We start from the raw sequence: 12,929 nt of genomic DNA on the forward strand, positions 1-12,929 counted from the left end.
GATAGGCTACATATAGTGTTGCTATAGCTGTATTGATTTGAATTTCCACTTTGTATAGTAATATCAGGTCTTGATTAAACAAGGTAATAGGAAGGAAAGAAGATCTCAGATAATTTCTAATAAGAATAAAAGCAAAATTAGTTAAAGGGGAGATATAGATGGATTTTATGTTCATGTAATGTTTATAGTTATCACCAGAGTGCTATTATGTGGGTGGTAAGAGGCATTCAGATTCTGGAGATTCGGGATGTGGCCTGAGGTTTATTTACTTGTATAATTGTCCTGTCTCCTACCTCCATTTTAAAGACTAGCACAGCATGGAATTGGTTCATCATATATCTAGCTCCTGTCATAGTTCCTAGCACACAGTTTTCCCAAGTCCTTTTTTTTTCCTCTCCTATTCACTCCAAGTTTTTTGAAATCCCTCTCCTCTGTATGTATGGTGCTTTTTCTTATATATCATTCCTTGGTCTTTCTCTTCTTTCATTAGATGAGATAAATAACATATTTGAAAAAATATAAAGCAGGATATACCCAAACAGGCAAGGTTATTAGTATTCTGTGTTAACACCTCTAGAGCCTGGCTCTTAAGACTGCTTAGTGGCTCTAACAGCTGATCACAGTAGCATCCATTTAACCCTCAGCTCCTCTGATCAGTAATCCAACTAATCACAGTCTTGAACTGTGTCTTCTCTTCCAGGGGTACCCATTGCTTGGATATCACACAATCAGCTTTTTATAAATACTTACAGAAAAAAAAAATTATTTTGAGAACTTGATATGTTAAATAGAAATAGCCCTTGGCCTCAAGATTGAGTCAGATAGAATATTTGTGCAAATACCATAAACCAAAGAGATACTACATATTACTTACTGTATGACAGCATTTTGTATGGAAAGCACATCATCTTCTCTATTGTCTTAACAACTGTGTCTTTTAAGCATGTCAGAGAACTCCAGACTGATTTGTATTCTGAAGTGCTGAACATTTTTCATAAAAGGCTAAAGTGTGGATAAGAAAAGGCACTTCTTTTAAAAATGGTCTTTGAAAAAAGTCACATCTTCAGTAAAATACTCATTGAAATGGAAGCAGTATTAACTCATGTTTGGCTGCTTAAGAATCCATTTGTTGTTCAGTTGCTGAGTTGTGTCTGACTCTGAGACACTGTGGACTGCAGCATGCCAGGGTTCCCTGTCCTTCACCATCTCCTGGAGTTTTCTCAGACTCATGTCCATTGAGTCATTGATACCATCCAACCATTTCATCCTCTGTCTCGCCCTTCTCTTGTCCTCAGATCTTTCCCTGCATCAGTGTATTTTCCAATGAGTTGGCTCTTCATATCAGGTAGCCAAAGTATTGGAGCTTCACCTTCGGCATCAGTCTTTTTCAATGAATATTCAGGGTTGATTTCCTTTAGGATGGACTGGTTTGATCTTCAGCCCATTTTATTTAAAAAATTTTTTTTGAATGGTAGTGTGCAGGATAATGGCTTTTTTTGTGTCTCTATGCCTTTAAATGTGTTATTTTCTTTGCTTGGGATGCCTTTCCTTGCCACTCCTCTCCTTTTTGTTTTGCTTGGATAAGTTCTACATATTTTTCAGTTCTTAGCATAAGGGAAGATTGTATCAAGTACATAACTCTGACTTCTGTGTCCACTATATATGCTTGTGTGGTGCTTTTATAGTTTTTCTTGCTTGCCTTCTGGTTTGTAAACATATTCAGGGCATCCGTGCGTGCGTGCTAAGTCACTTCAGTTGAGTCCCACTCTTTGTGACCCTGTGGACTGTAGCCCACCAAGCTATTCTGTCCATGGGATTCTCCAGGCAAGAATACTGGAATGGGTTGCCATGCCCTTCTCCAGGGGATATTCTTGACCCAGGGATTGAACTTGCATTGTTCTCTGACTTCTGTATCCACAATATATGCTTTTGTGGTGCTTTTATAGTTTTTCTTGCCTGCCTTCTGGTTTGTAAACCTTTTAAGGGCAGGGGCCTGTTTACCTTTGTATAACCAGTACATGGCATTGGGCTCTCAGGTCTGTGGTGGTTGAGTAAATAAATAAAACATGCACTCTTTGTATGTGTGTATAACATTCCATACATGACTTTGCATACTATAGAAGATGAGCAGCTACTTAATTATGAATGCTTCCCAAAATAACCAGTTTGTTTGTGGCTGACTGTATTTTACATGTTTTGTAATTTAAATACATAAATAGTTGAACAGTACAAAAGGAAAAAGGGCCATCAGCGCCTATAAAAGCTTTAAAGTCAATTGTAGGGTCTGTTTTGAAACAGTTCTAATACCTTAATGCTCTGTTGTAGGACTTTTGAGATTCTCCTTGATTCTGGGACCCTGTGTCCAATTATAAAAGATAGCATGTTTTAGCCACTCCTAAACATTTGAAGTTATAGCTTCTGAGATCATGCCATAAAAGGAATTTTGGCTTTTTGGCAACCAGTCATCAGGATATGCTTTGACAGCACACCCTATCAAAATAATGAAACTTAATTACAAAGGTGTTTAACTCATACATGTTTCAAAACATTTTCATAATAAGGATTCTTGTATGGATATTGTGGAAATTAAAAGTTTAACTAAGCAGTCCTCTATGAATTATGCTTCTTTATAACAGAGGTAGTTAAGCATTGTACTTGTTCCTTCTTCATTGCTATGGGTCAGAGTGAAAGTCACCCAGAATGGGAGACAGTTGGTCCCTGTTCTAATAAGACGAATTTCATAAATGGCTAAAGTGGTTGGTGCTTATGGCATATTTTACACACACAGGTTTTTAAGTAGGTGAAAACTGTTTCAAAGTGAGTATCAGGAGTGGTCTTAAAGAGAAAGAAATGTCACAGTTCGGCGTTATTCACTAGGCCACCAGTCCCTGTGTTACTTATCAGGTGTCTTTATAAACAAGTAATGGTGTTACCTCCCCTTTTCCCTGACTGCTACCTTGCCTCACCCCACTGCCTGTTCCCCACTGAAATTTTTGTATTCTCAAAATGTTGACTCCAGGGTAGTTCCTTAGGTTTGCTATATTGGATGAGCTCAGTAGACCTAAGGGAAAATGTCAGTTTCCAGAGAGGCAGGAACTGAGTGTGTCAATGATGAAAAGACTTGAAAGAAGAAGATGAATGATAAAAGGGAGGAAAAGAATAAATATTAGGGTATAGGAATATAGCGTGTATAATTCTCATTTTTTGACATCTTCAAACCATTACATTGCCTACTATTATCTCAACCCTTGCTGATCAAGTTTTTAGTTAAGTGTATTGTTGGTTAGAGTTACTTGAGAGCTCCACTGTACAACAGTAGATGAAATTACGTCTCTGTTGTCATGCTGGTAATTTTTTATTGATTTATCACGAGTCATAGTTTTAGGCATTATAGATTTACTAATGTTTAGTTCTTACTCTGATAATATTTTTATTAAGGAAAATACCTCCAAGATTATTCAGTGGTGAAAAATGTAGCATATGTGTGTTAATTTTTTAATCATAATATTTAGAATATTATTTATGTAATTGAGTTTTAAATGGCTATAATGCTTATTATATGGGAATATTAGTATTTATACATATGGCATTTCAAAAGCAATGCATCATTGTTTTAAAATTCCTATTCTTATTCTTCTTTCCTTCTTTTTGTCTTTTTTTTTTTTAAAGAATTAATGTGCCATCTGGAAACCTCTGAGATCATGCCATAAAAGGAGTTTTGGCTTTTTGGCAACCAGTCATCAGGATATGCTTTGACTCTGCACCTTATCAGAATAATGAAACTTAATTAGAAAGGTGTTTAACTTATATATGTTTCAAAACATTTTCATAATGGAGATTCTTATATGAACATTGTGGAAATTAAAAAAATTATTACTACTGTGTCCCAAGGTTAAGATACTTAAGTTATCATTATGAGTTAGCCCATGTATCTTAAACAGAATTGTAAATCAGAGCCCTATATGACTAAATGGTTCTGAGCTAATTTTAAACACTATATCCTGTATCTTTTTTCAGTGTTAAAATAAGCAAATATGTTTAGTTTATATGTTTTTCAGAGAGAAGCGTTGCAATATTACAATGCAATTAACTTGCTCTGTTCTTCTCTTCTGAATAATGTAGACATTGGAACTGTCAGCCAAAGGACCTTTTTTTGGACCATTTTTTTTTTTAACTCTAAAAAGTAACAAGTTTTTAAAATTAATTGAGAGAAAACAGCTGAAAGCATGCATTGAAAGGGTTAAGTCGACATGAAAGAATTCATTTCCACTTTAATGACCTAGCCTTGCTGGGTTAGGACGATGGGGAACATGCTTCTGACTTGTACTCCTCTTGCCAATTAACACCTCCTATAACAGGTTGCCTCAGCTAGTCATTGAAGCTCAGGCAGTAGAAATAGTTTACATGCAGCTTGTTTTTCACACTAGTTGTTTAATACTCACAAAATTAAAGTATTAAAAGGTTGTTTCTTACCTTGCTCGGTAAGAGATAAACAGTACAGTGGTAGTTATTTGTATATGTTTGAATTTTCTTCTTTTCTGTTCAGGTACCCCCTGCCTAGGGGTTTTTAACTGAGGAAACTGAAGATGGTGGTTTCATCAAATTTTTAAATTTTTGACGGAATTTGTGAAGGGCTGTATTGCAATGCCAGAAATTAAGATTTATTTCCTGTCAACTATGTAATATATGTTTAGGTTTTATTTTATTTTTTAGAATAGTCACCTTCATTTGTTAATAAAATGTTTTTTTGTGTTGAAAAACATTTTAGCAGGCCTAAAAGATAATTCTATAATGCAGGACCAAATATACTCTTTAAAATAGCCATTATAAAAATAAATAAATCCATGTAATATTTTAATCCTAGAACAACTTTTAAATAAGTCTAGAAATGTTTTATGTCATTGCCCAAGGTAACTTATATTTTTAGATTTTTTTGGACTGTTGCAATTCAGTGATGTTACTTATTTTACATTTCTTTTTAAGTGACACTTTGGTTCATGTTTAATCAGCAGGTATTTTAATAACATTATAGAATTGGCTAAATAATTGATACCAGTTCACACTAAGAGAAAGGTGGAGTAATATAACTAATAGTGTTAACAAATTTGTTAAAAGGCCTGACTAGGTAACACTTTGAGGTGTTAGTTTTTATCCTGTTATAATGGTAAATGCCTTTTTTTTTTTTTTTTTTTAAGCACTTAGTCAACAAGGGCTGCCCAAGTAAAAGTCATGGCTTTCTATGCTGGATCAGATTTTAACCTTCTAATGAGGGCAGGTGGTTAAGTCCCACAAAAACAACTCATATCTCTTTTAATTTAACCACATTTACAATTTGTGGACCTGGATGACAGTTTGTTTTACTAAATGTACCAGATCAAAACAGATCAAAATGTAACAGATTAAAACTCAGTTGTACAGAGTTTGATGCCCTTGTGGAGTTCCTGATAGGTGTTATATCACTGGTCAGGTAGATCTTCATGAATGTATAAAAGGTCAGTCACACTACTTGTGCCTGTGGCTTACCTGTTTTACCTTGCAATTCTGTTAGATAGCTGACTTATACTCTTAGTCAGTTTAAAGGTATGAATTTACCCTACCTCATTCTAAACAAACTTAACTTTAAAAAGTCATGTGGGATGAGGAGGAAAATGGGAGAGAGGTTCAGGAGGGAGGGGACATGGGTGTACCTATGGCTGATTCTTGTTGATGTATGACAGAAAACCACAAAATTCTGTAAAGCAAATGTCCTTCAATTAAAAAAATGAAGTGGCAAAAAAAAGAGTCAGGCTTACTTAAAGTGATTTTAACTTTGTGCCTGTAGGATTTGAGTATTATGGACTTATACAGCAAAAGCAATTATTTCAATTTCTTATTTGTATGAGTGAAAGTGAAAGTCACTCAGTCATGTCTGACTCTTTGCAACCTCATGGACTATACCGTCCATAGAATTCTCCAGGCCAGAATATTGCAACGGGTAGCCTTTTCCTTCTCCAGGGGATCTTCCCATCCCAGGGTTTGAACCTCGGTCTTCCGCATTGCAGGTCAATTCTTTAAACCAGCTGAGCCACAAGGGAAGCCCTGTTTGTATGAGGGGTATGTGCATTTTAGTTCCATGTCTTTTTATAGTAGTATGTAACTAAATCATTCTCCAGTTTTTTTCCAATTTTCAAATTGTTAGCATCCATTTAAGTTTTAACAATAGACTATAAAGTTGTAGAATATTCGGATATTTCTTATTTTGCTTATCTTTTGTGAGTTATGTATGTATTTATTGTGTGAAGTACAGACCAATTTAGTTTTTTTTTTCTTTTGCTTAATACCACTTTAGTTATTAAAATGTCTTTAGTAATTCTAATAGTTGTTTTTTAAAGCACCTTGGAGTTTGTCATATCATATTCAATCTTTAAAAAATAAAGACTTTCTGAACTTGTTTATTATGGTGGTTAGAGAGTTGTACCCCACTCCAGTACTCTTGCCTGGAAAATCCCATGGATGGAGGAGGAGCCTGGTAGGCTGCAGTCCATGGGATCGCTAAAAGTCAGAAAGCGACTTCACTTTCACTTTTCACTTTCTTGCATTGGAGAAGGAAATGGCAACCCACTCCAGTGTTCTTGCCTGGAGAATCCCAGGGATGGGGGAGCCTGATGGGTTGCCGTCTATGGGGTCGCACAGAGTTGGACACGACTGAAGTGACTTAGCAGTAGCAGCAGAGTTGTTATAAGGTCAACAGAGTTAACTTAAATAGTTCACATACCATCTAAGTTGGGAGTTTTAGAGCTATGCTGTTGATTAAGCACGAGAAAGAAACATTTTCTTCATTGTTTATTTTTGTAATAATAATATCCTAAGCAAATTGTTGAAATTCAAAAAATATTGGGGCCAAGATTTTCGTTTGATTTATACCATTGTATCATTTATATCATTTAACATTTTTTTACTTTAGCCAGCATTTTGCCTAGTTCTTTATAAACATAATAAATTCTCAGTAAAGTGAAAGATAATTGAAGTAATTTAAATTCTGTACATTTATTCGGATATTTTTCATCCTTTGAATGGAAGATACATAATTTGTCATTATATGCAGTCACTATGATGTTCATTTTAGTTGAACGTAAACATAGCCTAACAGGTGATTTAAATCTAACATTAAAGTTTGTATCAGTTTCTAATTGTAAAATCTTTTGTTTCTGACTAAAGTCATAGGGTTGTAAATTTGAGACAGGAGGATAGGGGTAAAGGGACTTGGAAACTTTCTGTGGTTGAGGAATGAAAACCATCCTATGTCTCTTTTCCTGGATGGCACCTCCCAATCCTGAAAGTCCCTCTTTGCCCATTACCACTTCATGTATATTTCTCCTCTTTGAATCCCTTGACTCACACGGTTTTTTCCCTTCAGTTGTTTAACACTTGAAATAGAGCTATACCTGGATATCTCTATTTGCTTAGGGTGTAGCCATCTAGCACCTCAAGTATCTTGACAACTTACTTGATATCTCTACTAAAAAATTGAAGTCCTATTTTATTGAGTATATTTACTTACTTCTTTAAAATATATTAAAGTAATACTCAAGTAATTTTGTATGCTTATATACACACACACACACAGCCATGATTTAATCATTTGAATAAGGTGATATTTTATGAACTGTGCTTGTTTTATTATTTTTCTACCATTTGTGTAAGGGTTAGTTGCTCATTTGCATCTGGTTCTTTGCAACCCAATAGACTGTAGCCCACCAGGCTCCTCTGCCCATGGAGTTTTCCAGGCAGGGATACAGGAGTGGGTTGCCATTTCCTTCTACAGGGTTCTTGATCCAGGGCTTGAACCTGGGTCTCTTGCATTGCAGGCAGATTCATTACCATCTGAGCCACCAGGGAAGCTTTGATTAAAAAAACAGCCCTAAATGTTATATGTGACTTATTTCTTACAACATGTTTTAATAAAAAGGCATATTTTTGTTTTCATGGTAGTGTACATACTGTGTTATAAGTAAATTCAGTAGTGCCTTTTGCTCTGCTAAGCCCCCTGTGTCTATCTAGATTTCAGTAAATAAAGGGAAGCCCAGAGATGTTCCCTGTTCTCAGTGGGCATACTGATTTTCAGGTGGAAAGAACATCTATTTATTCTCAAGACTTATTTCTGTTTTCTTTAATAGGAAATGGCTCCAGGTGGCAGAGGATTCTAAAATTGTAAACAAAGGAAAAGAACTAAGCCTCCAGAATAAGTAGATTTGGCCATCTGAAAATGGGATGGTATGCTATAGTGGAAAGAGCACATTGCTAGAAGTCAAAAATTGTATTTTATTTCTGATAGTCTGTGCCAATGTGTGTTTAATCTGCCTTTCCAACTACAATATAAGCTTCTTGAAGCTTTAGTGCTAGACCCATGGTAAATACTTAAATGTTATTTGGAACCTGAGCTTGATCTCTGCCTCACATTTGAGAAAATGATAAATTGTTTCACAGCCTGAAAAGGAAAGTCCAGATTTTCTCTGAGAGGACCATGTGGACCATGGAATGAATTGGAAAAATTCAGGTTAAACAAAGATAAACAGATTTTTTTCCACTCCAGGATTTTTCTTAGACATGAATTTGAGGGGTAGAGTGGATATTCATGATATCCTAGACTTACTTAACTAGAAATGAACTGTTATGGATGGTATTTTCTTGAAACTCTTTTCCCAAAAATGAATTTTAAAGTATATCTCTGTCATACTGCAGAATAACAAAAGAATTGATAAAACTTGGTGATGTATTGACTATAAGGACCGAAGGAGAGTCAGTGAAAATTTTGCCTAGGTTTCTAGTTTGAGACTTAAGATTAAAATAAGTTGGTAAGGTTAGTTTGCAGAGAAACAATTGTAAGTTTGATTTTTGAAGATGTTGAATTTGAGATGGCTCCCTTGGAAAGCAATATGATAATTGGTAGTATACTAAGTTAGAAACAAACCCCAAAATATTTAATTAGTCATCAAATATTTGAACCCTTCTGTAACACATTCCCCACTTGAACCAATTATGTTTGAATAACTGCAATTACAGGGAACTCATTAACTGGAACTCTTTAGATAGTTTGGAGCAGTAGAAGCTTTTTCTTATATGGAGCCCAAATTCAGTCTCCCCATAAGCTTTATTCCATTTACCTGTAGTTCTACAAACTATGTGGTCTAAGTCAGGGTTCTCAAGTTTTAGCAGGCATCAGAATCACCTGGAGGGCTTTCTAAATACCAAGATTTCTGGATTCTACTCCCAGAATTTCTGATTCAGTAGGAATGTACGTTTATAACAAATTACTAGGTGGTGCTGATGTATCTGATTTAGGGACTGCACTTTAAGAGCTGTTAGTCTGAACTTTGTCTAACAACTCTTCATATCTTTGAAGATAGCTGTTTTGTACCTTCTCTTTTCCAAGCTTTATTAAGTTCTTTTGGATATTTCCTATATGATATTAAGTCACTTTTCCACACTGGTCGCTCAGATTCTGAGAGTGAAGAACTCTGAAGTGGAATCCTTTCAGTTCAGTTCAGTTCAGTCGCTCAGTCGTGTCGGACTCTTTGCGACCCCATGAATTGCAGCATGCCAGGCCTCCCTGTCCATCACCAACTCCCGAAGTTCACTCAAACTCACGTCCATCGAGTCGGTGATGCCATCCAGCCATCTCATCCTCTGTCGTCCCCTTCTCCTCCTGCCCCCAATCCCTCCCAGCATCAGAGTCTTTTCCAATGAGTCAACTCTTCGCATGAGGTGGCCAAAGTACTGGAGTTTCAGCTTTAGCATCATTCCTTCCAAAGAACACCCAGGGCTGATTTCCCTTACATATAGTCAAAAGCCAGTCAAAAAAAGATACACTTCGTATCAAAGAAATTCATGATGGTCTGGATTTCTATTATTCCTCAAAACAACATGCTCAGAAGATGGTAGAGTTTCTTCAGTGTACCGTCCCTACTAGATACAAAGCCTCACAGAGACTGATCTCTCAGGATATCCATAGTAATACATATAATTACAAAAGCACTTTTTCTTTGGAAATTGTTCCAGTATGCAAGGATAATGTTGTTTGTCTGTCTCCAAAACTGGCACAAAGCCTGGGAAACATGAACCAGATTTGTGTGTGTATTCGAGTGACGAGTGTCATCCACCTCATAGATCCAAATACCCTACAAGATATTGATGGGAACACTTTTTGGAGTCACCCTTTCAATAGTTTATGCCATCCCAAACAACTGGAGGAGTTTATTGTTATGGAATGCAGCATAGTCCAAGATATAAAACGCAGTGCAGGTGCTGGAATGATATCAAAAAAGCATACCCTCGGGGAAGTCTGGGTACAGAAAACATCTGAAATGAATACAGATAAACAGTATTTTTGTCGCACTCATTTGGGACATCTTCTAAATCCTGGAGACCTGGTGTTGGGGTTTGATTTGGTCAACTGTAACTTAAATGATGAGCATGTCAACAAAATGAAATCAGATAGAGTCCCAGATGTGGTATTAATCAAGAAGAGCTATGACCGTACCAGACGTCAGCGTCGTAGGAACTGGAAACTGAAAGAGCTTGCAAGAGATAGAGAAAACACAGATACAGATGATGAAAGGCAATACCAAGATTTCCTTGAAGATCTTGAAGAAGATGAAGCAATTAGAAAAAATGTGAACATTTATAGAGATTCAACCATTCCTGTGGAAAGTGACACAGATGATGAAGGAGCACCTCGAATTAGTCTGGCTGAGATGCTTGAAGACCTTCACATTTCTCAAGATGCTACTGGTGGTGAAGGTGAATCGATGATGACATGAGATCATGTTGTATATGGTTTCCACATCTGTAGGGTCAGGATGTTGGGCAAAATACTTTTACTGTCTGTTCTGTCTATGCCTTCACATTGAGAGAAGAGAAATTTAGTTTTAAACCTGAATAAATGCAACTATTTCAGTTGCTCACTTGAAGAACTGAAAAGTTGATGGCTTTGAAGGTTTAGATAAAAAATTACAGAGAATGGAATTATTACTGAAATTTAGGCCATTTACAAATAGGTTTATTGGCTTTCTTTTTATATGAGACATTAGTATTTTCATATATTGTGTAGCCCTGGGTTTAAAAGCTTGCAAGTTGTGATTCCTTGGAGGTTATCTAAACCTTCAAGCACTAAACATGCTTTTACATTTTTTTTTTTTTTTTTTTTAACCTGGACTGGCATCTCGTTTCATACATGACATTTCACATGTTTCAATGACATTCTCCCAAATCTTCCCACCCTCTCCCACAGAGTCCATAAGACTGTTCTATACATCAGTGTCTCTTTTGCTGTCTCGTACACAGGGTTATCGTTACCATCTTTCTAAATTCAATTCATTCAATATAGCAGCAGGCTAGGGTAGTTTTAACTTAAGGTAATATTGATAATTAAGATGGCTAGAGTCATCTGAGATCACAGAGAAAGGAGTTTTAAACAGTATTTTAAATTATTGGTTGTTTTGTTCTCAGGTTTATCTGCATTATTAAAAGGTTTATCATGAATGTTCTGGTTCATGCTAACATCTCCGTTTATTTACTTAAACAATTTCTAGTAGTGCAAAAGCAGGTTAAAAAGTTTGTGCAGTTGTAAGGCTCTTGATGTACATTGCTCAGTTGCTTTTCTGATAGATTGTACTAATTCACTTTCCCACCAATAGTGCTGAGTGTGTGTCTTTTATCATACCCGCGCCAAAATTGGGCATTGTAAAGCTTGTTTGATAGGAACAACAGCAACAACAATGTCTTAATGTGTTAATTGGCATTTCTTAATTAAAGGAGGTCAACTAGTGAGGTTGAACATTTTTCATATTTATTTCATTATTTCTTATGTAATTAGTTGCTTTATATTCCTTGCCCAATTTTCCGGTAAGATTTTAGTATTTTGTTAACTTGGGTATTGACTTGTTATAAATGGGGCAACTATTTTTTCAAGGTTTTTTTCTTTTTTAGTGGAGGCATACCTCATTTTACCTAGTTTCACTTTATTGTCCTTTGCAGATAATTGTGTTTCTTTTTTCCCTCCACAAATTGAGCATTTGTGGTAACCCTGCATTGAGAACGTCTATTGTGCTGTTTTTCTAACAGCATTTATTTACTTCGTGTCTCGATGTCATGTTTTGGTAGTTCTCAATATTTCAAACCCTCCACCAGCAAAAAGATTATGACTCACTGAAGATGGTTAACATTTTTTAGCAATAAAGTATTTTTAAATTAAAGTATATACATTTTTTAAACACAGTGCTATGCACACTTAGACTACAGTATAGAATAAACATAACTTTTATATGTACTTGAAAACCAAAATATTTATATGGCTTGAGTTATTGCAGTATTTACTTTATTGCAGTGGTCTGGAATTGAACTCACAGTGCTTCCAATGTATGCCTATATTCAGCAATTTTAGGTTATATTGTCAATTTTATATTGTTTTATTTGTTCAGTTGAGTTTGTACCCAGAATGTGTTTCCTTGCCTAGCTCTAAGTAATTAACTGGTTTAAACTAAAATCAGATCAGATCAGATCAGATCAGTCTCTCCGTCATGTCCGACTCTTTGCGACCCCATGAATCGCAGCACACCAGGCCTCCCTGTCCATCACCAACTCCCGGAGTTCACTCAGACTCATGTCCATCGAGTCAGTGATGCCATCTAGCCATCTCATCCTCTGTCGTCCCCTTCTCCTCCTGCCCCCAATGCCTCCCAGCATCAGGGTCTTTTCCAATGAGTCAACTCTTCGCATGAGGTGGCCAAAGTACTGGAGTTTCAGCTTTAACATCATCCTTCCAAAGAAATCCCAGGGCTGATCTTCTTCAGAATGGACTGGTTGGATGTCCTTGCAGTCCAAGGGACTCTCAAGAGTCTTCTCCAACACCACAGTTCAAAAGCATCAATTCTTCAGCACTCAGCCTTCTT

The 12,929-nt window shown here is 36.1% G+C and overlaps 1 protein-coding gene and 1 pseudogene across 3 annotated transcripts in view; both read left to right on the top strand.

Annotated features, from left to right (window-relative positions):
- The window catches only part of PSMD14 (proteasome 26S subunit, non-ATPase 14), a 111,174-nt gene that overhangs the window by 43,319 nt on the left and 54,926 nt on the right, over positions 1-12,929 (top strand). The gene's annotated exons all lie outside the window — the stretch shown is intronic.
- LOC147378425 (60S ribosomal export protein NMD3 pseudogene) lies at positions 6,698-10,949 on the top strand (annotated as a pseudogene). Its single transcript, XR_015152247.1, has one exon. The product of XR_015152247.1 is annotated as a 60S ribosomal export protein NMD3 pseudogene (transcript).

The sequence above is a fragment of the Bos grunniens genome, chromosome 2, assembly GCF_055505025.1.
Source record: "Bos grunniens cultivar Pamir isolate PY7600 chromosome 2, Bosgru_T2T1.0, whole genome shotgun sequence".
In the NCBI taxonomy this organism is placed as follows: domain Eukaryota; kingdom Metazoa; phylum Chordata; class Mammalia; order Artiodactyla; family Bovidae; genus Bos; species Bos grunniens.